A 26,709-nucleotide genomic window follows, 5' to 3' on the forward strand; every position below is an offset into this window, starting at 1 on the left:
ATTTGTCCAGAGGACACAACGTCTATGATTCCATGGTTTCCAAAAACAATTTGAAATGTGGACTCATCAGACCACAGCACACTTTTTCACTTTGCGTCTGTCCATTTCAAATGAGCTCGGGACCAGAGAAGGCGGTGGTATTTCTGGATGTTGATATATGGCTTTTGCTTTGCATGGTAGAGTTTTAACTTGCACTTGTAGATGTAGCGACGAACTGTGTTAACTGACAATGGTTTTCTGAAGTGTTCCTGAGCCCACTCGGTAAGATCCTTTACACAATGATGTTGGTTTTTAATGCATTGCTACCTGAGGGATCGAAGGTCATGGGCATTCAATGTTGGTTTTCGGCCTTGCCAGTTACGTGTAGAAAGTTCTCCAGATTCTCTGAATCTTCTAATTATATTATGGACTGTAGATGATGGAATCCCTAAATTCCTTGCAATTGACCATTGAGAAACATTGTTCTTAAACTGTTGGACTATTTTTTCCACGCAGTTGTTCACAAAGTGGTGATCCTCGCCTCATCTTTGCTTGTGAACCTTTTGAGGATGCTCCTTTTATACCCAATCATGACACTCACAATTTGTGTCCTCAGTTCCCAAACACTTATTGAGTGTTGTTAGAAGGCAAAGTGATGTAGCACAGTGGTAAACATACCACTGTCCCAGCTTTTTTGAATCGTGTTGCAGGCATCCATTTCAAAATGAGCAAATATTTGCACAAAAACAATAAAGTGTATCAGTTTGAACATTAAATATCTTGTCTTTGTGGTCTATTCAATTGAATAGAGGTTGAAGAGGATTTGCAAATCATTGTATTCTGTTTTTATTTATATTTCACACAACGTCCCAACTTCATTGGAATTGGGGTTGTAATAATCATAAAAATCCTTCATCAGCTTCCAGCTTTGCCCCTACTATAGAGGATGCTCCAGTCTGATGCAGGAGTTCCTCAAAGTGCTCCTTCCAGTGGCAGATTGCATCCTCAGTTGAGGTCAACAGAGTCCTATCCTTACTGTCGACAGCTTGGATGGTTCTCCGTTTTCCTATCCTGAGGTGCCTCATGGTTCGCCAGAAGCACCTTCGTGCCGACCAAAAGTCCTTCTCCATGGTTACTCCAAACTCCACCCACACCTGCTGCTTCACCTCCCCCACAGCAGAGGCTGCCGCCCTTCAGGCCTGTCAGTACCTTGCAAAGTCCTCCGAGATAACATATCCTGGAAGGTCTCCTTCTTCAATCGGATAGCTTCCCTGACCACCAGTGTCCACCATGATGTTCAAGGGTTGCCGCCCCTTGAAGCACTTAAGACCTTCAGGCCACAGCTCCCTGTTGCAGCTTCAGCAATGGAAGCTTTGAACATTGCCCATTCTGGCTCAATGCCCCCAACCTCCACAGGGATGCTAGAAAAGCTACGCCAGAGGTGTGAGTTGAAGATTTTTCAGATAGTGGGCTCCTCAAGACGTTCCGAGAGTGCCTTAATTGAGAGAGTGGCGAGATGACGAGTCGAAAAAAAAGGTCATGTGACTCATGGTGCCATCTTGGGTTCAAAATAGCGTTCTCTGTTAATCTGTCTGCATAGAAATCGAGGTATTGTAAAACTTGTGCCAAATACCAATGTGGGTCTGGTTGTATCCGCTGTGGCGACCCAGAACAAAAACGGGAGCAGCCTAATGGACAACAACAACAGATTTTAGTTTATGGATCAGTTACTGCAGGACATCTTGAACGCAAACCCTATCACGGCAAACATGTTTTTTTGGGGGGGGGGGGGGGGGGGTCACCACAGCTAGAGTTCCTTGATTAGAGAGAATGGCAACATGACAAGTCGAAAAAAAATGGTCACGTGACTCCTGGTGCCATCTTGGGTTCAAAATAGCGTTTGCTGTTAATCTGTCTGCATGGAAATCCAGCTATTTTATTGATTTATTCACTGAAAATGATGATTTGTTGTGCATTTGGATGCACAAATGGACACAACAAGGGCTTCAAGATGTACAGATTCCCTTCAGATCCAAACAGAAGAAACATTTGGGAAAATAAAGTCAGCTGTGTGTGGGATGGAAGCCGACTTCATCGTCAAAGTTTTGAGAGGTAAATTTATTGTTCAGGCCCATGTACAGTAAAACTCACCTAAACTGTCATCTGATAAACCAGACATTCACAGTCATCGGACAAAAAAAGTCCCAAAGTTTTTGTATTGTTTTCCATGTAATAAACACTGTATATAACAGATTTTGTACAACAGATTTTTCACTCACATTGGCTAAAATGTCCCATCCGATCACAATGTATTTCCATTAAAAACCCACAGCAGTCTGGATGTGCACAGTAACAGAGGTACAAATTAAACGCCGATTTGAGGAAAGTGGGACTGGAGTCATTTGTGTTACTAAAAATCCAACTGTTTATTTTTTCAAACCATGTTCAGACTGGGGCCTGAACTCTGATGTGCACCTGTTAAATCAGACACAAAAGGGTGTGATTTGATACTTTACTGCTTTCACTCTTTCATATTTTAACAGTTTTTGCAGTGCACATGCTGACTACAAATGGATCAGAAAGTCTGCACATTTACAACACAAAGTTGGGAAAAAGAGTAAAATGTATAGCTTATCTTCAAATTGGAGGTGATGATTGTAGAAAGAAAAGCTTGTTGAGGGTCAAATTAGTCCAGAATAAAGCATAATCCAGAGACGGAGAACTTTAAACTGTAACCCACGTCATTGCATGACACAGAGTTACAGAGCTGCAGCTGCACAAATCAGGCTTTAAATTAATTAAATAAAATCATCATAAATTGTACATTTATGTAAATTTGATAGCTTATCTATTTTTAGATTTATTTTGATAGTACCTGTACTTGAATGTGTTGCTATATGTGGTTAAATGATTTTAAAAAATCTTGAAAATATTAAAGGTTTATTCAGTAGTTCAGTGCAGTTGGAACCAAAATGGCACCATGTTCTGAGTTGACGCCACTCTCTCAATTAAGGCACTCTATATGTTCCCAGTTCACCCGCGCTATCCGTTTGGGCTTACCAGGTCTGTCCAAAGTCCTCCCCCACTCTCTGATCCAACTCACCACCAGATGGTGATCAGTTTACAGCTCTGCCCCTCTCTTCACCCGAGTGTCCAGAACATGTGGCCTCAGATCAGATGATACGATCACAAAATCGATCATTGATATTCGGCCTAGGGTGCTCTGGTATCATGTACACTTATGAGCATCCTTATGTTTGAGCATGGTGTTTGTTATGGACAGTCCATGACTAGCACAGACATCCAATAACAAATGACCGTTCGAGTTTAGATCAGGGAGGCTGTTCCTCCCAATCACACCTCTCCAGGTGTCTCTGTCATTGCCCACGTGTGTGTTGAAGTCCCCCAGCAGAACAATGGAGTCCCCAAGTGGAGCCCCATCCAGGACTCCATTCAGGGACTCCAGGAAGGCCGAATACTCCAAACTGCTGTTTGGTGCATATGCACAACCTCTCATCTACTGGGGTAAAACTCCAACGTAGGGGACTCGTGAAGATCCCCGCACAGTCTGGGCAACTCCAGAGAAGATTAATTACACGGGACCATACATGAAAATTGTTGAAAAACAATGATATAACAGGTGGTTTTGATTCTCGTCACAACCATAAACAAACGTCGGTGCCTGTCTTTCCCTGAAACAGTGATCTCTATGTGCACTAATATGCTCTAGTTTCAGTAATTCCACAACTTGTTCACACTAAATTTGCTAAGAATGGGAGCACAGACACCCAACCTTTGATGACATTTTAATATGCTACAGATCTTAAGCCTGTAAAACATTGTCAATATGTATACACATTACACTAACACCATTCTATGCCTGATTGACCTTCAACTGGAAGAGCTAGCGGGACCTTTAGCCACACTGCACATGCTCCTGCTGAAATAGTGACTTCGCTTGTTAACGCATTTTCAGACGTCATCTTCCAAAACAAGGGCATCATGTGGAGTTTTCAGCTGTGATGAATCCACACGTCAGATTAAAAGTGTTTATTTACTCTGTGTTCCACTTTGTAAAGTTGTAGCTTTTGTTGCTACACTGATTAGCTCCACATATACTTCATTTTTTGTGGATGTGTTACAGCGCCACATAAAGGCCTGGCATATGTACTACGGCATTTTGATGGGGTTTCACTGGATCTGTGAGAACAGAGATATCTCTTGGAGCATTTTTTTTTTTAATGAGACATAAAAAGAAAGTATAGGGAAAGTTCCGTTTCAGTGTGGACAAGGCCTTAAAAATGTGATTAAATGAAAATAATAAATGAGCCATTAATTTCTCGGGGGTGCAATGGCTAATACAGGGGGAGCTACAGCACCCCCCATGCGCCTGCCCCTGAGTGTACAGTGAGGCATATAAGTATTTGATCCACTGTCGATTTTGCAAGTTTTCCCACCTCCAAAGAATGGAGAGGTCTGTAATTTTTATCATCGGTGCATTTCAAATGTGAGAGACAGAATTTAAAAAGAAAATTCAGAGAATCACATTGTATGATTTTTAAATAATTAATTTGGATTTTATTGGATGAAATAAGTATTTGATCACCTACCAACCAGCAAGAATTCTGGCTCTCACAGACCTGTTAGTTTTTCTTTAAGAAGCCCTCCTATTCTGCACACTTTACCTGTATTAAATGCACCTGTTTGAACTTGTTACCTGTATAAAAGACACCTGTCTACACAATCAATCACATTCCAACCTATCACCATGGCCAAGACCAAAGAGCTGTCTAATGACACCAGGGACAAAATTGTAGACCTGCACAAAGCTGGGATGGGCTACAGAACAACAGGCAAGCAGCTTGGTGAGAAGACAACTGTTGGCATAATTATTAGAAAATGGAAGAAACACAAGATGACTGTTAATCTTCCTCAGTCTGGGGCTCCAGGCAAGATCTCGCTTCATGGATGATTCTGAGAAAGCGCAGAACTACATGGGACCTGGTCAATGACCTGAAGAGAGCTGGGACCACAGTTACAAAGATTACATTAGTAACACATGATGCTGTCATGGTTTAAAATCCTGCAGGGCAGCAAGGTCCCCCTGCTCAAGCCAGCACATGTCCAGGCCAGTTTGAAGTTCACCAGTGACCATCTGGATGATCCAGAGGAGGCATGGGAGAAGGTCATGTGGTCAGATGAGACCAAAATAGAGCTTTTTGGTATCAACTCCACTCACGTGTTTGGAGGATGAGAACAACCCCAAGAACACCGTCCCAACCGTGAAGAATGGGGTGGAAACATCATTTTTGGGGGTGCTTTTCTGCAAAGGGGACAGGACGACTGCACCGTATTGAAGGGAGGATGGATGGGCTCATGTATTGTGAGATTTTAGCAAACAACCTCCTTCCCTCAGTAAGAGCATTGAAGATGGGTCATGGCTGGGTCCTCCAGCATGACAATGACCCCAAATACCTGGCAACTAAGGAGTGGCTCCGTAAGAAGTATTTCAAGGTCCTGGAGTGGCCGAGCCAGTCTCCAGACCTGAACTCAATAGGAAATCTTTGGAAGGAGCTGGAACTCCAAACCTGAAAGATCTGGAGAAGATCTGTATGGAGGAGTGGACAAAAATCCCTGCTGCAGTGTGCAAACCTGGCCAAGATCTACAGAAAATGTCTGACCTCTGTAATTGCAAAGAAGGGTTTCTGTACCAAATATTAAGGTCTGTTTTTCTATTGTATCAAATACTTATTCCATGCAATAAAATACAAATTATTTAAAAATCATACAATGTGATTTTCTGAATTTTTTTTTAGATTCTATCTCTCACAGTTGAAGTGTACCTACGATAAAGATTACAGACCTCTCCATTCTCTGTAGGTGGAAAAACTTGCAAAATCGACAGTGGATCAAATACTTATTTGCCTCACTGTGTGTGTGTGTGTGTGTGTGTGTGTGTGTGTGTGTGTGTGTGTGTGTGTGTGTGTGTGTGTGTGTGTGTGTGTGTGTGTGTGTGTGTGGCTCTGGATCCATAGACGTCTGAGGAAAATGCAAGCAGCCAAACGAATCACACATGCACTTTTAATATTCACTTGCTGTCATTTCAAAAGTCTGATTGAATGAGTTCAGTATTTGAATTGAATTCTGCATTCCAAACTAGCTTCACAACCTGAAGTAAGATCAGGTAAGTCGTTTTGGTTGCTTTGTGTGTTCACTATAGTAACACAACTCATTTCCATTCAAGGAGAATGCTTTAAAAGCGATTGAGTCATTATGTTGTGTTGAATCTTTTACTTTTTTGATTATTTGATTATTATTAGAGTTTGTTTATATTGTTACGATATTAGAATGAAAACTGAATGTAACTTCTTCAAATACTGTATTTTAGGTCGTTTCACTGCTGAATGGCTAAACAGAAGTGGTTTTTCTGTTGGGTGCACATGGAAGTGGGCATCTCTTTCACTGTATGACTTCACTTCCTGTCCACCCTGATCCAGGGTCACTGGTGGCGCACTCTGTCCACTGGACACTCGTGTGTGTGTGTGTGTGTGTGGTAAACATAGTTACGTATACTCATTCATGGGTTTTAGGTCATTCAAAATCCATAGCTGTAGCTGGAGGAACTAACCAGGGAAAGCTATCTGACGTAACTGACAAAATTATGGCCTTCTACACTCAGGTCCATAAGTATTTGCACAGTGACACACACACACAAAATAATGTAGACTCTAATATCCTTCTGACTGTGAGATCGACCTCACCTTTCGGAATTGGCTAGCGCATGGCACGATGATGTGCATCCTTTATTATGTAAATTTTTGGGATTAATTTTCAAAACTTTTATTTTGATATTGTAACATTAGTACTTCCAAGGTGTCTCTGTACTGCAAAACCTCAGATTGTATACGGATGTTCCGTTTATTACCTCCGTCAAGGAGGTTATGTTTTTGGTCGTGTTTGTTTGTTTGTCTGTCTGTCTGTCAGCAGGATAACTCAAAACGTTTTGAACGGATTTTGATGAAATTTTGTGGAGTGGTTGGAAATGACAAGAGGAACAACTGATTAAATTTTAGTGGTGATCCGGATCACGATCCGGATCCCAAAGCTAACGCGTTAGCATGACTATGGCATTTTCAAAGTTAAAAGTTAGCATTTAGCAGTTGCAGCTGTCATCACATTTGGGTGCATTTGTTTTCAAATTGTAATATTTCTTAAATTTATTTTGGTTTATATATTAATAATCTAATGATTATTATATACAATTTTAGAAAAAGACAAAAAGAAATAGATCACTGTGCCAAGGAGGGAATCTCTTTAGGGTCAGTGACCCTATGGCCTTGTTTAGAGAAGTGTTTCATAAATGTTAAAGAATTCATATATTTGCAGTTTAGTTGTATAATAAATTGAATTTTGTCTCTTATTTGTTTTGGTCTATAAGCACATGCAATATCAATATCAGTGCTCAGATGACAGTAGCTTCTGGGAAAGTAGAGAAGCTTGAATCTTCGACTCACGAACACTACATAGGTGAGACTAAGCAACCTTTACACAAAAGGCTATACCAGCACCGCAGAGAGGGCGCCAGTGGACCTCAGTCTGCAGTTCATCTCCACCTTAAAGACACTAACCACACGTTTGAGGACAAGGAAGTTAAAATATTAGCCAGAGAGAAGAAATGGTTTGAGAGAGGGGTCAAGGAGGCATTCTTTGTGAAACGTTTGAAACCCAGCCTTAACCGGGGAGGGGGTCTGAGACACGCTTTATCCCCTGTTTACAGTGGGGTACTCAGGTCAAAGCAGTTTCAGTCTTTTGTTCATGGTAATGAGTCATTCACGTCATCAGCAGAGTCATCAAAGGAGCCATCAGGAGAGGGACAGATGCCCTGTCATTAGGAGGGTGCTAACTAGAGCACAATAGGTGCTAATTAGAGCTATTGTTTAGTCACCAGCCTATAGTAGTCTGCCTCTCGGTAGGAGGGGTCTGGTTAGGTTTAAAACTCCAGCTTTTGTGACTTCTTGATTATTCTTCTCTACAAGAGTCAAGACAGAAGTCAGACCACCAGAGCAAGAATTTTAGCTGAGGAAGCTTCTGCGATTTGAAGCGAAACGTCCTCGCGTCAAGCAACCCAGTCCAGTCGAAGATTCAAGCTTCTCTACTATGGAAACCACCTGGACAACTGAGAGCCTACACAGAAACGTCTGGAGAAGGTGCAAGTTGCAATAAACTGTGATGCCAAGCGCTAAGGATACATGCTATCCAGTCACAGCAGATGAAACTTTTTTCACTACTGAGCAAACATCGTTAGACTTTTTTAGGTTCAATGATTCCATGGCGTGTAGATGTTATGGCGTCAGTGACCCCATGGCCTTGGAGGAGGTTTGCACTCTCTGAGTGTTTCTAGTTTCATCATATAAAACCGGTAACTTAAAAATATATATACATATATATTTTATGGCTTTATTTTGACAGGAAGCACACTCCTCTTAAAATGTGACCCTGTGGCTAAAAACAAGAGCACCCTTTCTTCTTCTGTGGCCTTTAATGGCAGCCGGCATCCTTATTGTTGCATTGCTGCCACCTTCTGCATCAGTCTGTTATAGCAGGGCTAAATCCTCTTTGAGTCCAGTGTAAGCCAACACTTCCCCCTCCCGCTTGACCTTATGGCTAAAATAAATCCTAGAGAAACTTCTTTCGGGCTTTAAAATTGATTTCCTTGTATGCTTTATTAGATAAACCATTCAAAAATGATGAGATATAGTTTGTAAAATAAAATGTTTTAAGGGAGAATTAAAGCGCTGTGCTAAATGCAGGCATATTCATTGGTTATGAGTTTTATTATTTATATTATTTATATTACAACTGGTGGCATTTGAAAGCGCTGCATCTGGTGATGGCATTTCACAACACTTTATTTAGAATTCAATTGATCTGGTTGTAGTATTTGGCATTATTACGCGATATTGATCTGGTTATTTTTTTATTTTATTTTTTTTAATTGTTGTGTTGTGGGCTACCTTGGTCCCTACCTGGTTCTGCCTCTGGTTTCTCTCTATACTGGTGGTGCGCCACGGAGCTCATCGAGCCACCTGTTCCTCATCATGTCACCTGTACTTAATCTCCGGTTCATCCGTTCCACAGACACCAGAAACTCAGTTTTCTCAAAGTGGTAACTGGACCCTCTAACCTGTTAGAGTTTCAGTGTGTTCATTCGCTATTTTTGAGAACTCACAAGCTCCGTTATCTGTACTTTTGATCCGTGCTTCCACATGCAGTATTTTTGTGCGAGTGTTCCACCGCTCCGCATGCCCGCCATGCACTCACCTGTCTGTGCTTCTTCTCCACAGTCACCTTCCTCGATGGCTCTGCGCGCGGCCACCTGGCTCATCCAGAGGTGGAAAACTCTGGCTTCAGAAAGTAAAAGCCCTACCATGTATTGCTTCTACCTGTGCACCTAAAACAGATTAGCTCAATAATTAGTTCATCCACCTACCTGAAGACCTGAACTAATTACAATCAGCTGGTTTATTAGGAAAATGGAACAAATATATGGTTATGTGGTTGGAGTTTTCCACCTCTGGACTCCTCTCCATCGTACTTCCCACTTCTCATTTTCCATGGTTCGCTCCAGCCTGGATCCTGGTTCCAGCAGGCTGCGGCTCCCTGTTTCTACATCTGCCCAGCCTGGGTCTCCAAGTGCCAGGGTCTCGTACTGCTTCAAATGCACTTTTCATTGTACAATAAACCCTGTTCTTTTGCCATCCAGCCTCCCGTTCGTGGTCCACAACTCATTTCAGGTCCAACTATAACAGGAATCACCCACACCCATCACATGCATCTGGTTCTCCAGCGGCTGCTGGAGCATCAGCTGTTTGTGAAGGCAGAAAAATATGAATTCAGTCAAAGCAGAGTTTCATTCTCCTGCTTCATATTTCTCCCTACCACCTTAAACCACACCCCGCTAAAGTGAAGGCCGTCACCAAGTGGCCTACCCCAACATCCCTTAAGTAGCCACAACAGTTCCAGGGTTTTACAAACTTCTACAGTAGGTTCATCCATAATTACAGTCAGGTTGCATCTCCACTCACAACAAGGGCAACAAGCGTCTCCATCCCTGCGCCTTCTTCTCATGACATCTTTCTCCCTCGGATCGTAACTATGACATTGGGAACTGGGAACTCCTGACGGTCAAGGAGGCCCTGACCGAGTGGAGGCACTGGTTGGAGGGGACTACAGTCCCATTCATTGTTTGGACCGATCACGAAAATGTTGAATGCCTTAAGTCCATCAAGAGACTGAACCCCAGGCAAGTCAGGTGGTCCCTGTTTTTTTGGGAGATTCAACTTCACCGTCACGTACAGACCAGGAAACAGGAACCGCAAACCAGATGCTCTGTCCCGTCAGTTTGATGCTTCAGATCCCCCTTCATGTCATCCAGAAACGATCCTTCCCCAGTCCATGGTTGTGGGGGCCCCCACCTGGGATGTTGAGGGTCGTCTGGGAGGCTCTGGAATGCCATCCTGGTCCTGGAAGAGGACCTTCTGGTTGTCTATTTATGGCACCAGAAGCCACATCTGAAGTGATCCAATTTTGTCATTTGTCACGGTTAGCCTGCCATCAAGGAATCCATCGGACCCTGGATCTGCTTTGTCAACGCTTCTGGTGGCTCTCTGTCCAGGTAGACATGTGGGACTTCATTCAAGCTTGCAGCATCTGTGCCAGGGGCAAGACATCACATCTTCCTTCAGCTGGTCTATTACATCCGTTTCCAACTCTGGGATGCCCTTGATCACACGTCTGTCTGGACTTTGCTACAGGTCTGTCTCCACCCCAGGGTAACACCGTGGTTCTCATAATCATGGATCGGTTCTCCAATGCAGTTCATTTTGTGGCCCTGCCGAAGATACCATCTGCCCACAAGACAACGGACCTCCTTGTCCACTACGTCATCCGGTTGCATGGCATCCCCTTGGACATCGTTTCTGACCGAGGACCCCAATTCACCTTGCAAGTGTGGAGAAATTTCTGCTCGGCACTTGGGGCCTTGGTTAGTCTTACGGTTTCCATCCCCAGACTAAGGGGCAGGTGAAGCAGGCCAACCAGGACCTAGTGTCCATGCTCAGATGTATCTCATCTTCCCACCCAACTGACTGGAGTCTTCTCCACTGGATTTGACAATTCTCAAACCGGCTCTGGTACTGCTTTCACTCCATTTGAAGCCTCCCTCGGCTATCAGCCACCTCTGTTCCCATCTGTAGAATCTGACATCGCTGTTCCATCAGTGCAGCTCCATTTCAGATGTCATCAGGTGTGGAAGACTTCCCGTTCCGCGTTACTTTGGTAAACCATTTAAGAAAAGTTGATCATATCAACTTTTCTTAAATGGTTTATAGAGAATTAAAAAAAATATTTATAAATGTTTTATAAAGACATTACATATTTTATTATTAATAATTATTAAGCCATCTATGTGCTTACCAATGAGTAGCTAATAAAAAAGACTGCTTTGTAAATGTTTTACAAGTAGTTATTTAAGCATTTACTTACACTTCATAAATGCTTTACTAATGCTTTATAGTGTGCAGTTAATATAAAGTGTTACCATAATTTGTTTATTATATGACTATTTTATATATATATATAAACATGCACTTACAGTATCGTCCGAATATGAAAACTGCTGCCGGCTCGTAGTCAGACCTGTTTGCTTCACCTCCATGAAGAACTTGCTAACAGATGTCGTTAGCTGGCAAGCTTTCAATCTGTGTGTTTTTTCCGATGCGGGTTAGATATTTATGGAATATGTTTGTCTGACTTGGATTTTCTAATCATGTTTTTTGCTTCCTGGTTAGTAAAGAAAATATGTGTTGCAGACCGACGACAAATGCATGTTATTTGCATTATTATCACTTACTGAGATACACAACACGTAACGCGTACATAAAAAGTTGGCTCACTTTAACTTTTGTCGTGTTGGCTGGCGTGCGCTGCTCTCCAAATTCGGCAGTACGTCCTCATCAATATGGCTGCTTTGGCTGCTGTTCATTGTCATACTATCCATGAGAAAATCATCCGGAATATCCATATTGGGACCAACACACACTTCTCGCCTTTTTATCTTTTCCTCTGCGGACAGTTTTTTTTTTTTTTCCCTCTGCGGACAGTTCTTGGGCTGCGCGCTATGATGTCATTTGTTTACGCACAGCGGGCGGGTATAGCCAGGTAGCATCGATGTAAATCTACGATGCCGGCCCAGCAATGCCCCGGTAAAGTGATAATAATAAAGGTTATGAACCCATAAACCAAGAATGGTGCTGTTATTTGTTAACTGTGTACCACAAAGATGACTCACAAATAACCAGAAGTCAAGAAAGTGAAAAGCTAGTTTCTGAAGGTCGCCAATTTTGGAAATCCAGGATATTGTGGCTTACAAGTGATAACAACCATAACAACCTTTGAAAAAAATGGAAAATGTTTTTTGTTTTTGATTTTTTTTTTTCTTTTTTTGGGGGGGGGGGGGGGGGATTCCTCATTTCATAAGCTTTCGAAAATGTATAGTTGGCCAAATCTAAAAAAAAAAACAAACCTAAATAAAATAAAATAAAATAATCCTTTAATGAAATTACACAAGGAACCTGACTATATAAAGGCATTAGAGACTTCAGAGGTTGTTAGTGGAGCAATTGGTGATGCAATTTGTGTATTGCATCACCAGTTACACAGCTTCACAACGGCACACAGCAAGATGTTAATGCAACCTCCCTTCCCCAGTGCCCCCAGGAGTAAATCTTCTGTTTTAAAGGAAATAATTGATTGGTCAAACATGAAACCCCACACACAAACTTGGGCACATGTAACGATGTCCTTGTTGAAGGACTTTGGACAAGGAGGTTGTTGAACATTTGGCCAGTCATTTGTCATTTATTTGCAGTGTGTACCGTACATGGTATACTCGCTCTCTCTCTCTCTTTCACTCACAGGATGTGTGTGTGTGTTGTTGTGAGTGAGATGGAGACAGAAAGTCTCCAGGCGCGTGGAAAGAGGCCACGATCAGTATATTAATATCAGAGAAAAAGAGAAATGATGGTAAATGTTGAGCAACACCGAGCAGTGACATTTTCACACTTGTCTTACTGAACGTTCTATTTTATAATTTATTTACTACACTGCACAACCCATTTCTAAATATCTAAAGAACACTCTGTTGTGTTTTTGATCTTATTCTAGGTTGTTATCTGTCTTTTTGTGCTGCTGTCAAATTACCTGAAGGCTAAATGAGATCATAACCTCATAACCCATCTGGAAGAATATTCAACAACATATTGGCCCAAACGTGAACTTTGGTTTATTATTATTATTATTATTTCTTATGTTGTGGACCTTTGTTGCTGACGTTTCTGTTCTATCATATACGTGAATCTTGCCGCAGTAAGTTGCAGCAGACGACAGCACAGCTGTGGGAAGAGGATTTGGTTTGGGGGTGCTGCTGCAGTGGGGTGCCCCACTTAGTCAACTAGAACACATCCAAAAAGATGACACACAATATTTAAACGGCACAAAATTTACTGTAATTCATTTAAAGCCCCTACTCTGTGACAGGGCGCAGACATAGGATGTATGCACACATGCATTGTCTGCATTTACAAATCAGTAGATTTTGGGGGAAAAAAGGCGAGCGTTACATAACTAACGCTACCAGATTTCATGATAGGCTACATAACATTACACAATACTTCATAATTAATTATTCTTCTCAAAACCTCACCAAATATTTATTATTATTGTATAAATAACAACAGGAAACCAACTATAAATGTCTTAATACACTGTGAATTTATTTTATTGTTATACAGCAGCCTACAATGTGCAAAAGCCTACAGCATGCACAACGTGTAGCATAAACACTATCCCACAACGTGTAGCAGACTACAGGGTGTAGCAACAAGCAGCCTACACCACAAATATCCTTTAGCGTGAAGTGGCCAACGACAAACACCAGCACACAGCCTACAAAGTGCCTACAAAGTCTAATGGCCTACAGCGTGCATTTCTACAGTGGCTAGCAGACTACAGCATGCATCTCTACAGTGACTAGGGGCCTACAGCGTGCATCTCTACAGTGCCTACTGGCCTACAGTGTGCATCTCTACAGTGGCTAGGGGCCTACAGCGTGCATCTCTATAGTGGCTAGCAGACTACAGCATACATCTCTACAGTGGCTACTGGCCTACAGCATGTATCTCTACAGTGGCTAGCGGCCTACAGCATGCATGTCTACAGTGGTTAGGGGCCTACAGTGTGCATCTCTACAGTGGCTAGGAGCCTACAGCGTGCATCTCTACAGTGGCTACTGGCCTACAGTGTGCATCTCTACAGTAGCTACTGGCCTACAGCGTGCATCTCTACAGTGGCTAGCAGACTACAGCATGCATCTCTACAGTGGCTAGCAGACTACAGCATGCATCTCTACAGTGGCTACTGGCCTACAGTGTGCGTCTCTACAGTGGCTAGGGGACTACAATGTGCATCTCTATAGTGGCTAGCAGACTACAGCATGCGTCTCTACAGTGGCTAGGGGCCTACAGTGTGCATCTCTACAGTGGCTAGGGGCCTACAGCGTGCATCTCTATAGTGGCTAGCAGACTACAGCATACATCTCTACAGTGGCTACTGGCCTACAGCGTGCATCTCTACAGTGGCTAGCAGACTACAGCATGCATCTCTACAGTGGCTAGGGGCCTACAGTGTGCATCTCTACAGTGGCTAGGGGCCTACCGCGTGCATCTCTATAGTGGCTAGCAGACTACAGCATACATCTCTACAGTGGCTAATGGCCTACAGCGTGCATCTCTACAGTGGCTAGCGGCCTACAGCGTGCATGTCTACAGTGGCTAGGGGCCTACAGTGTGCATCTCTACAGTGGCTAGGGGCCTACAGTGTGCATCTCTATAGTGGCTAGCAGACTACAGCATGCATCTCTACAGTGGCTACTGGCCTACAGCGTGCATCTCTACAGTGGCTAGGGGCCTATAGCATGCATCTCTACGGTGGCTAGGGGCCTACAGCGTGCATCTCTACAGTGGCTACTGGCCTACAGCGTGCATCTCTACAGTGGCTACTGGCCTACAGTGTGCATCTCTACAGTGGCTACTGGCCTACAGTGTGCATCTCTATAGTGGCTAGGGGCCTACAGTGTGCATCTCTATAGTGGCTAGCAGACTACAGCATGCATCTCTACAGTGGCTAGGGGCCTACAGCATGCATCTCTACAGTGGCTAGGGGCCTACAGTGTGCATCTCTATAGTGGCTAGCAGACTACAGCATACATCTCTACAGTGGCTACTGGCCTACAGCGTGCATCTCTACAGTGGCTAGCGGCCTACAGCGTGCATGTCTACAGTGGTTAGGGGCCTACAGTGTGCATCTCTACAGTGGCTAGGAGCCTACAGCGTGCATCTCTACAGTGGCTACTGGCCTACAGTGTGCATCTCTACAGTAGCTACTGGCCTACAGCGTGCATCTCTACAGTGGCTAGCAGACTACAGCATGCATCTCTACAGTGGCTAGCAGACTACAGCATGCATCTCTACAGTGGCTACTGGCCTACAGTGTGCGTCTCTACAGTGGCTAGGGGCCTACAATGTGCATCTCTATAGTGGCTAGCAGACTACAGCATGCGTCTCTACAGTGCCTACTGGCCTACAGTATGCATCTCTACAGTGGCTAGGGGCCTACAGCGTGCATCTCTACAGTGGCTAGGGGCCTACAGTGTGCATCTCTACAGTGGCTAGGGGCCTACAGTGTGCATCTCTATAGTGGCTAGCAGACTACAGCATGCATCTCTACAGTGGCTACTGGCCTACAGCGTGCATCTCTACGGTGGCTAGGGGCCTATAGCATGCATCTCTACGGTGGCTAGGGGCCTACAGCGTGCATCTCTACAGTGGCTACGGGCCTACAGCGTGCATCTCTACAGTGGCTACTGGCCTACAGTGTGCATCTCTACAGTAGCTACTGGCCTACAGCGTGCATCTCTACAGTGGCTAGCAGACTACAGCATGCATCTCTACAGTGGCTACTGGCCTACAGTGTGCATCTCTATAGTGGCTAGGGGCCTACAGTGTGCATCTCTATAGTGGCTAGCGGACTACAGCGTGCATCTCTACAGTGGCTAGGGGCCTACAGTGTGCATCTCTACAGTGGCTAGTGGCCTACAGTGTGCATCTCTACAGTGGCTAGGGGCCTACAGTGTGCATCTCTATAGTGGCTACTGACCTACAGCGTGCATCTCTACAGTGTCTAGGGGCCTACAGTGTGCATCTCTACAGTGGCTAGGGGCCTACAGTGTGCATCTCTATAGTGGCTAGCAGACTACAGCATGCATCTCTACAGTGGCTACTGGCCTACAGCATGCATCTCTACAGTGGCTAGGGGCCTACAGCATGCATCTCTACGGTGGCTAGCAGCCTACAGCGTGCATCTCTACAGTGGCTACTGGCCTACAGTGTGCTGAATTTATGTGGAAATGATTGTTGTACAAAAGTGTTGTGTGGGCCGCCAGAAGAGGAGGTACTGCTGGCCCACCACCAGAGGGCGCCCTGCCTGAAGTGCGGGCTTCAGGCACGAGAGGGCGCTTTTAATAAATCCTGTCTGGTCCGTATCAATCAGTTCAGGGATGATGTTTTCTAGTCTGCTAACAATTATTGAAGTAAAAATTTTGTAATCAATGTTCAAAACAGAGATTGGTTAATATGAACTACATTCCGTTTTGTCTTTTCCTGGTTTTGGTATGACGGATATTGTTGCTTGTTTCCAGAATGGTGGTGTCTCGCCTCCTTTAAGCACATGGTTAAGACAGTTTAGCAGTAAAGGTGTTATGGACTTCCTAAAAGTCTTATACTGTTGTGACAGTGTCGTGACACGGACCCACAACAGGGGGCGTTAATGAACGGACAATGGATAAGCCAAACAGTAACAATTTAATGTTGTGAATCGCACAACGACGTACAGACAATAACAATATGGTGGACTGTCAATCATACACCAGGTGACGTGTGGGCAGGCTCGACGATAGAAGACGCCTGGCGAGAGAAGAGCCGGATCCCCACACAGCTTCCACCACCAACGGAGCTGAAGAACACCGGAGCCGCCAAGCCCTGTGCCCCAGGTGGCCGCTGTCTTCAGCAGTCAGACCCAGTACTGCTGGCAGAAAACAGAGACAGTCCTGATGAGTGTGAGTTCACACACTCAGTAATCCCACAGTCAGTGTTTAGTTAGGAGGGAGCACCTCCACCTCCAATCACACACTCGTGCAGCTCCTGTTTCACCACTTATCTGGTTTGGGGTGTGAGGCGAAGCCGTCGCAGATCACACCAAACGCCAATCCCACAGATAAGGACACACCAGGAAAACGGCTGCAAAGAAGTTTAGATTAATACTCAATGTTTTGAGTCAGCAGAGAAAGTTGCCTGAATGGTAGCTGATTTCTCAGCGAGGAGGTGGAGTTGCAGTCCGGCCTTTATGGTGATGGTGATGAGATGAATGAGTGACAGCTGGTGCTGAGGATGAGTGACAGCTGTCACTCCCAGTGGCTCCGGCGCCCTCTCGTGCTTGAAGCCCGCACTCCAAGCAGGGCGCCATCTGGTGGTGGTGGGCCAGCAGTACCTCCTCTTCAGCGGCCCACACAACATATACCATTCAGCGGGTAGTCCATCTCCACCTGGTGCCTTGCTTGCTTTCAATTCTGAGATGGCTTTATCAACCTCCGCTTGTGTTATATCAGCAGTTATCTGTTTGTTTTGTTGTACGCCAATTGAGGGAAGGTTCAGAGAATCTAAAAACTGCTTTACTAACGGGAGCACGGTTAGTTCAGGTTGACTATATAAATTTCTATAATATATTTCAAATGATTTTTTGTAATTCATCTGGTGTAAAGCACATCTGGTTGGTAACAGGGTTTTTAATTTTAAAGATGGATCTGTCCAGTTGTTGTTTTTTAAGTCTCCAGGCCAATATTTTTTTTGCTCGAGGTCCATTTTCATAATAAGTTTGTTTACTATATTTGAGTTTAAGTTCAACCTTGTGGTTGACTTTCCTATTTAATTCTGCTTTTATGGTCGCAATTTGCTGTAGTAGATTAGGGTCTTTGGTCTCTATATGCTTTTGCTCTAATGTGTTTAGCTGTTTTGTCAAGTGATCGAGTTGCTCAGATTTTTCCTTTTTCTTCCTTGATGCCCACATTATAATTTTTCCTCAAAGTACTGCTTTTGCAGCATCCCAGAGGATGCTTGGGGACATTTCTGTGCTGTTATTAAATTTTTCATATTCCATAAATTCTTTGTAAATAAATTCCTCAAATGTATTATCATTTAACAGGGATGTGTTGAATCTCCATATCGATGTCTTAGGTTGGACATCTAAATGTAGTTTCAAGTATACTCTAGAACACATCCCTAGTGCCAATTTTACAATCTAGGACTCTGTGTCTGTTTGCTCTGAATAAAAAAAATAGTCAATTCGTGAATAGACGGCATGAGGGTGACAGAAAAAGGTGAACTCCCTAGCCATTGGGTGACATTCCCTCCACACATCACATAGGCCAATCCTTTTAGTCATTTTTTTTAATATACATTGATTCAGAGTTAATTTTTTTTAATGGGTTTGAGGAATCAAGGGAAGGATGCAGTTGTGCATTCCAGTCCCCTCCACATACCAAGACACCTGAGGTTTCTGCCACTATGAGATTGAATATTCTATCAGTTAATATTTTATCATGTCCTGGAGGTCTGTATACATTAAGTAAAGTTACTTCGTTTGAGTCGATCGTTCCCCTTACCAAAACAAACCGCCCTATCTTGTCCGTGATCTGTTTGGATAACTGGAAGTCTACTTTATTTGCAATTAATATTGCAATGCCCCTTGTATGTCCATTTGTATGGGAAGAATAAAATGTCTTTTTAAACGCCATTTTTTTTACATTTCTCATGGTCCTCCATGTTAGGTGAGTTTCTTGCCAGGAAATGATGTGTTGCTGTTCCCTCTTCATCTTAGCTATGAGTGTTCCTCTTTTGATTGGGTTGTGTAACCTGTGAACATTAAGAGTTATAATTTTATATGCCGTTGAGACATAAATCATTAAATACAGTTGTTACCTCTAACTTGGATGAAAAACTTTCTGAATCAGTTTTTCACACTTTCCTGTTTCACTAAGTGAGGCTCTAAAGATAATCATTTATGACGTTGTGCTGCTTTAACAAGCATTTAGTGCTAAAGTACGCTGTTCATACAAACGATCATGTGATCATTTGTAAACAGTAAACAGTTTGTAAATAGTTCCATAAAAACTATTAACTTTTGTTTTCAAGTGAAAGTGAGTGAACTCCCTCCTCTTCTCCTCTCTCTCACACACATTCACTTTCTCACTCACGCTCGCTCTCTCCTCCCTCCCCTCACTAATCTTGAAACACTGTCTTTGCTGTTTTCACCATCATCAACATAACTGTTGTGTGCTGCTTTGATCCTGCATGCTCTGCTGTCTCTCTCCCTCTCTACTCTCTGTAACCCAACCTCATCACTAAACTCATCCACTCTGTATCAGGTTTGACAGGCAAGATGGGCTGGACACAAATGCAGGACTCAGGTACACAGCTCAGTGGAGATAAGGCGTTTACAAGCTCATGTAGCCAACAGGACCAAATCATCTGCAAAAAGCAGTGATGAGACCCTCAGCTCACCAAAGTGAAGATCCCCTCCCCAACTATGCCTCAATATCCTGTCCATGAATATCAAAAGCAGGATTGGTGAGGCGACAAAGCGCAGCCCAGGCAGAGGCCAACCCCCACCAGAAACAAGTCCGACTTACTTTTCTTTGCGAGCACAGAGATTGGATGGGCATGAGAAGCCTCATCACTAAACTCATCCACTCTGTATCAGGTTTGACAGGTAAGATGGGCTGGACAGTTAAGGCGTTTACTCGGTAAACATGCTGGAGTCTGTACACAGAAAGGCAGTCCAAAACAAGCAACAGTAACAAAAACATCAGGCTTAGGCGTGGTCAAGGTACACAGGCAGGTAGTCAAAAAACACAATGAGGCAAACGAGATTTAGAGGTGCTGATCCTCATTCCAGCTGCTTCACATTCAGCTGTGAACCGATCCAGTGAGCATTGGAGGTCACAAGCTCATGAAGCCAACAGGACCAGATCATCTGCAAAAAGCAGTAATGAGACCCTCAACTCACCAAAGTGAAGATCCCCCCAACTATGCCTCGATATCCTGACCATGAATATCAAAAGCAGGATTGGTGAGGCGACAAGGCACAGCCCTGGCAGAGGCCAACCCCCACCAGAAACAAGTCCGACTTAAGCCTCGGTCCCACCGAATAATGAAGGCTGAAGGAGCCACGCATGACCCTCGTTTTCATCTATCACGTATCCACTATGAAGGTGCCACTATGTGCCTCTCTGTACCTCGCATGTGCCACGTAGCAGCCTCAAGTGAGCCACGACCGACCTGTCATTACAGCCTCAAATGGCTCGCATCAGCCACACTAAGCCACACAGTGCCATGATAGCGCCATGTTAGCGCACGTTTAGGCATGACTTTGGTCCAAACCTCCAGCCCTCCCATACCTGGTCCCTTCAAAGTGTGGGTTTTTAATTCACAGATTCACAGCAGCATTTAAGATGTCCCTTCTTTTTTTTTTTAAACGCAGTCCAAAAATAGACACTCCAGCACAGTTCCACAGTTGTGCGCTGTGCGCCAGGCTGCTGTCCACCTGTAATGCACCAGACCAGTTAGACCCGAACGGGTTCCTGGAGAGCCGCCTCTGGGCTCCTCGCTGGCTCCGCGGCTCTTTTGCGCGCGTGCTGCTGTTGTCCTTTCATGGACAGCCGCCTCTCTGCTCTTTCTAAGTGGCTTCCTTTCCATCCGTGGCTTGCTGGCTTTATTTTTTCCCTGGCTTTGCACAATCATTTTTACAACGTGAATCCACTTTTAACTTTGTGTTTGTCCGTTTATTTCTGCAAAAGCGCTCTTTTGCGCGCACGCGCACTGTTGTCCTTTCATGGACAGCCGCCTCTGTGCTCTTTCGCGCAGTGCCGTTCTGCATACAGAATGAGGTGGCCGTTTTATTATATACACCTGTGGATCATTAACTTTGTGTTATGTCTTCAAAATCGGTCTTTTGCGCGCTCTCCACCTGTGTTGCCGCACAGCTCCTGCTCTCAGCTGCTCCACTGGAGTTATTATCTTCCATGGCTTTAAACACACATCCACTTTCACACAGTCACCCAAATTTTAACTTTGTGTTTGTCCAATATTGACTGAAATATCACTCTTTTGTGAGCTGGCATTCTGCCTAAATGCTCGTTTGAAGCGTGATGATGAGTCACTGCCTCAGTGCGCACACACAGCGGAGCTCATATGATCCATTAATTCCAGAAGAGATTAGAGGTATTTTCTGCATCCAAGGTTTGACAGAAAATGATTAATCCGCTACAAAATAATTATTTTACATAGAGTCCAGCGCACAGAGCAGGTGGATTTGTGTGCGCAAAGGAGGAGAGCCGTTCCAAAAATAGACTCTCAGGTCCTGCCTCAGTGCGCACACACAGCGGAGCTCATGTGATCCATTAACAAGATATTAAATCAACATACTTTTACATACAACAGACATCAACATACAGACATACTTTTACAGCTAGGAACTGTTTTATCAAGCTATAAAAAACATTAAAAGTAATTACCTTAAGCTGTTCAAAATACATTCCACATGCAGCAGGAAAGAGAGGGGAAAAAAAGCATCCAGATGAAACAGTCCTCTGATTCTAGAAGTGATTAAAGGTGTTTTCAGCATCCAAGGTTTGGCAGAAAATGATTAATCCACTACAAAATATATAGAGTCCAGCGCACAGAGGAGGAGCTGCTCCAAAAATAGCCTCTCAGGTCCTGCGAAAGTGCCAGGCGCACGGATAATGGACTTTTTGCAGACTCGTAAGCACCACACAAATGCCTCTAAGCCATCGCAGTAACTCGAACACAAACTGCGCCACGCTGTTGTTGCTAAATTTTGAACATCTTGAAATTTGCGCCATGCTCAGAGAGGAGCCTCGTTAACTGAATATAATGCCTCTAAGAGCCACTCTGAGCCACTATACTGCCACGATAGCTCACGAAACAAAACAAACAGGGTGCGTGGCTCCTTCTTCACTCCTTCTTCACTCGGTGGGACCGAGGCTTTACTCTTCTTTGTGAGCACAGAGATTGGATGGCCATGAGAAGGGATCCCCTCACTCCATACTCCCACAGCACCTCCCATAGTATCTTCTGGGGTACCTGACCAGATTCAGATTTTGAGTGAGATTCTTTATTGTCATTGAAACCAGTACAACTAAAGGTAAGGTGGAAGCCCACTCACTCATCTCATCTTCAACTGCTTATCCAGGATTGGGTCGCAGGGGTAACAGCTCTAGCAGGGAACCCCAGACTTCCCCTTCCGGTGCCACATTGACCACCTCTGCTTGAGGGATCCCGAGGTGTCCCCAGGCCAGTGTGGAGATATAATCTCTCCACCTAGTCCTGGGTCTTCCCCGGGGTCTCCTCCCAGATGGATGTGCCTGGAACACCTCCCTAGGGAGGCGCCCAGGAGGCATCCTTACCAGATGTCCGAACCACCTCAGCTGGCTCCTTTCAACGCGAAGGAGCAGCGGCTCTACTCCGAGCTCCCCACAGATGACTGAAATTCTCACCCTATCTCTAAGGGAGACACCAGCCACTGGCCTAAGGAAGCCCATTTCGGCTGCTAGTACCCGTGATCTAGTTCTTTTGGTCATGTCCCAACCCTCATGACCATAGGCGAGAGTAGGAACTAAGATTGACCAGTAGATCAAGACCTTCACCTTTTCGTTCAGCTCCCTTTTCGTCACAACAGTACAGTAGAGCGAATGCAACACTGCCCCTGCAGTGCTGATTCTCCCAAGTGAAGGAGTTCAAGTACCTTGGAGTCTTGTTCACGAATGAGGGGGCAATGGAGCGAAGATAGAAGCTTTTCAGTGCAAATATAAACCTGAGGAAACAATGTGCAGACTTAAAAGGTCTGGGGAAGAAAAGAAAATAAACATAAAATTTAACAGAGTGAAAAAGGTGTGTTCAAAGTGCAAATTTAAAAAAAGAAAAAAAATTACAAATACGTAGTAGCAAAACAGAGATTGTGCGGTTGTGTTCAAAAGTTTACATCCAGAATTTTTGATTTTTTTTTTTTTTTTTTTTTTTACATTTTCAGAGAATATTGGTGATAACACACAAACATTTTTTTCACTCATGGTTAGTGGTTAAGCCATTTATTGTCAAACAACTGTGTTTACTCTTTTTAAATTATAATGACAACAGAAACTAACCGAATGACCCTGATCAAAAGTTTACACACTCTGGTGATGCTGACCAGGTAGCATGCACACAAGTTGACATAAATGTTTGCTTGTAATCAGTGTATGTTAATAAAAGGTCAGTGAGTTTCTGGGTTCCTCACAGACCCTTGCATCTTTCATCCAGTGCTGCACTGATGTTTCTAGTTTCTGAGTCATAGGGAAAGCAAAATAATTGTTTAACAAAAAGGTAATTGAACAGTATAAAACAGGAAAGGGATATAAAAAGATATCCAAGGGACAGAGAATGTCAGTCAGCACTATTCAAACTCTAATTAAGAAGTATAAAACAAGGGATTGTGTTGGAACCAAACCATGGTCAGGTAGACCAAACAAAAATGTCAGCAACAACTGCCAGGAAAATTGTTCAGGATGCAATGAAAAACCCACAAATAACTTCAGATGAAATACAAGACTCTCTGAAAAAAAGTGGTGTGGCTGTTTCAAGATGCACAATAAGGAGGCACTTGAAGAAAAATGGGCTGCATGGTCGAGTCGCCAGAAGAAAGCCATTACTACACAAATGCCACAAAGTATCCCACTTACAATATGCCAAACAGCACAGAGAACAAAGTCATTTGGAGTGATGAGACCAAAATGGAACTTTTTGGCCACAATGTTACATTTGGAGAGCAGTCAACAAGGCCTATGATGAAAGGTACACCGTTCCTACTGTGAAGCACAGAGGTGGATCACTGATGTTTTGGGATGTGTGAGCTACAAAGGCACGGGAAACTTGGTCAAAATTGATGGCAGGAGGAATGCAGCATATTTTCAGAAAATACTGGAGGAAAATTTGCACTCATCAGCCTGGAAGCTGCACATGGGACATACTTGGACACTGCAACAGGCTGCACTATCTCAGGGCTTCTCTTTGTGATGGCCATGAACTTGCTCATAGAAGTGGGGAAAAGAGAAGCCAGAGGGCCAAAAACTAGGTCAAACATCAGACAACCACTAAGTAGAGGGTTCATGGACGATCTAACATTACAACCATCACATGTCCAGGCTCCATGGGTTCTACAGGCATTGGAAGAGACCACCACATGAGCAAAGATGAAGTTCAAACCTGCCAAGTGTATGGTGATGAAGAAAGGCAAAATCATAGAGAAGTTCACCCTGAAGATTCAGGAAGAACAGATTCCATCAATCATAGGGAACCTAATCAAGTGCTGAGGAAAATTGTACAATGACAGTCTGAAGGATGTTAACAACAACCATCTGGAACAACAAACAACAGAAAGACTGGTGAACACTGATAAGCCGGGGCTACCAGGGAAGTTTAAAGCCTGGATCTTCCAACATGGGCTCCTACCTAGACTAATGTGGCCAATGATGCTGTATGATATTACCTTGTCAATAGTCAAGAACATGGAAAGGAAAACAAAGAGATTTCTCAGAAGGTGGCTAGGAATTCCACAATGCTTCTCCTCAACAGGACTGCACTGCAAATCAGCAAAGCTTTGATTGCCACTCTCGTCAGTTGTAGAGGAATTCAAGATGGGGAAGGTGACAGAGGAGGCTTCCCCGCGGGGCGTGTTTTGTTTGCGGCTCAATTGAGCACCAATTGAGAGACTGCCCCGAACGGTTAAACACCAACGCCCGCCCCTAGAAACTGGGCTTAGGGTGGGCCAAGAAATTCACGTGGGACACACACATATTTCCACACGGCTCCCAGTTACAATCCTTAGCGGGGATTTAACCCTTCAGGCCCCAGCACTGGTAGACACAGGGTCAGAAGGGAATCTGCTAGACAGCAGATGGGCCAGGGAGGTAGGGCTCCCTCTGGTGGCGCTGCCTTCGCCATTGCAGGTGCGAGCACTAGATGGCACCCTACTCCCTTTAATCACACACAGGACACTACCAGTAACTCTGGTGGTGTCAGGGAATCATCGGGAGGAGATAGAGTTTTTTGTGACTCCCTCTACCTCCCGTGTGATTCTGGGGTTCCCATGGATGCTAAAACACAATCCCCGGATTGATTGGCCGTCCGGGGTGGTGGTACAGTGGAGCGAGACCTGCCATCGGGTGTGTTTAGGATCCTCGGTCCCTCTCGGTTCCCAGGCTAAGGAGCAGGTCAAAGTCCCTCCCAATCTGTCGGCGGTGCCGGTTGAGTACCACGATCTTGCTGACGTTTTCAGCAAGGATCGGGCACTCACCCTTCCCCCGCACCGTCCGTACAATTGCGCCATCGATTTGATTCCAGGCGTGGAGTTCCCGTCCAGCAGGCTGTACAACCTCTCACGACCTGAGCGTGAATCGATGGAGACCTACATCCGGGACTCCTTAGCTGCCGGGCTGATCCGGAACTCCACCTCCCCGATGGGAGCAGGTTTCTTTTTTGTGGGCAAGAAAGATGGCGGTCTTCGTCCATGCATTGATTATCGGGGGCTGAACGAGATCACGGTTCGCAACCGATACCCGTTGCCTTTGTTGGATTCGGTGTTCACCCCCCTGCATGGAGCCAAAATATTCACAAAGCTGGATCTTAGGAACGCATATCACCTAGTTCGGGTCCGGAAGGGAGACGAGTGGAAGACGGCATTCAACACCCCGTTAGGTCATGCCGTTCGGCCTCACTAATACCCCCGCGACGTTCCAAGCTTTGGTAAATGACGTCTTGCGGGACTTCCTGCACCGATTCGTCTTCATGTATCTGGACGATATACTCATTTTTTCTCCGGACCCTGAGACTCATGTACTGCATGTACGTCAGGTCCTGCAGCAGTTGTTGGAGAACCGACTGTTTGTGAAGGGCGAGAAGTGTGAGTTTCATCGCACCTCTTTGTCCTTCCTGGGGTTTATCATCTCCTCCAACTCCGTTGCCCCGGATCCGGCCAAGGTCGCGGCGGTGAGAGACTGGCCCCAACCTACGAGCCGTAGGAAGCTGCAACAGTTCCTCGGCTTCGCAAATTTTTACAGGAGGTTCATTAAGGGGTATAGTCAGGTAGTTAGCCCCCTGACAGCCCTGACCTCTCCAAAAGTCCCCTTCACCTGGTCGGATCGGTGCGATGCCGCATTCAGGGAGTTGAAACAGCGCTTCTCGACTGCACCCGTCTTGGTGCAGCCTGATCCCAGTCGCCAGTTTGTGGTTGAATTGGACGCCTCTGACTCAGGGATAGGAGCCGTGCTATCCCAGAGCGGAGAGACCGATAAGGTTCTTCACCCGTGTGCCTATTTCTCCCGCAGGTTGACCCCAGCAGAACGGAACTATGACGTGGGCAATCGAGAACTCCTAGCGGTGAAAGAGGCTCTTGAGGAGTGGAGACACCTGTTGGAGGGAGCGTCAGTGCCATTCACAGTTTTTAGTG

At 44.6% G+C, this 26,709-nt stretch overlaps 1 long non-coding RNA gene across 1 annotated transcript; it reads right to left on the minus strand.

Annotated features, from left to right (window-relative positions):
* Nucleotides 1–3,667: 3,667 nt before the first annotated feature.
* LOC117521842 lies at nucleotides 3,668–18,962 on the minus strand. The gene is made up of 3 exons (XR_004564071.1): nucleotides 18,953–18,962; nucleotides 8,265–8,266; nucleotides 3,668–3,853 (listed from the first exon to the last, which is right to left on the minus strand). It is a non-coding gene; the product is annotated as an uncharacterized LOC117521842 (long non-coding RNA).
* Between the last annotated feature and the right edge of the window lie 7,747 nt (nucleotides 18,963–26,709).

The sequence above is a fragment of the Thalassophryne amazonica genome, chromosome 12, assembly GCF_902500255.1.
Source record: "Thalassophryne amazonica chromosome 12, fThaAma1.1, whole genome shotgun sequence".
NCBI lineage: Eukaryota > Metazoa > Chordata > Actinopteri > Batrachoidiformes > Batrachoididae > Thalassophryne > Thalassophryne amazonica.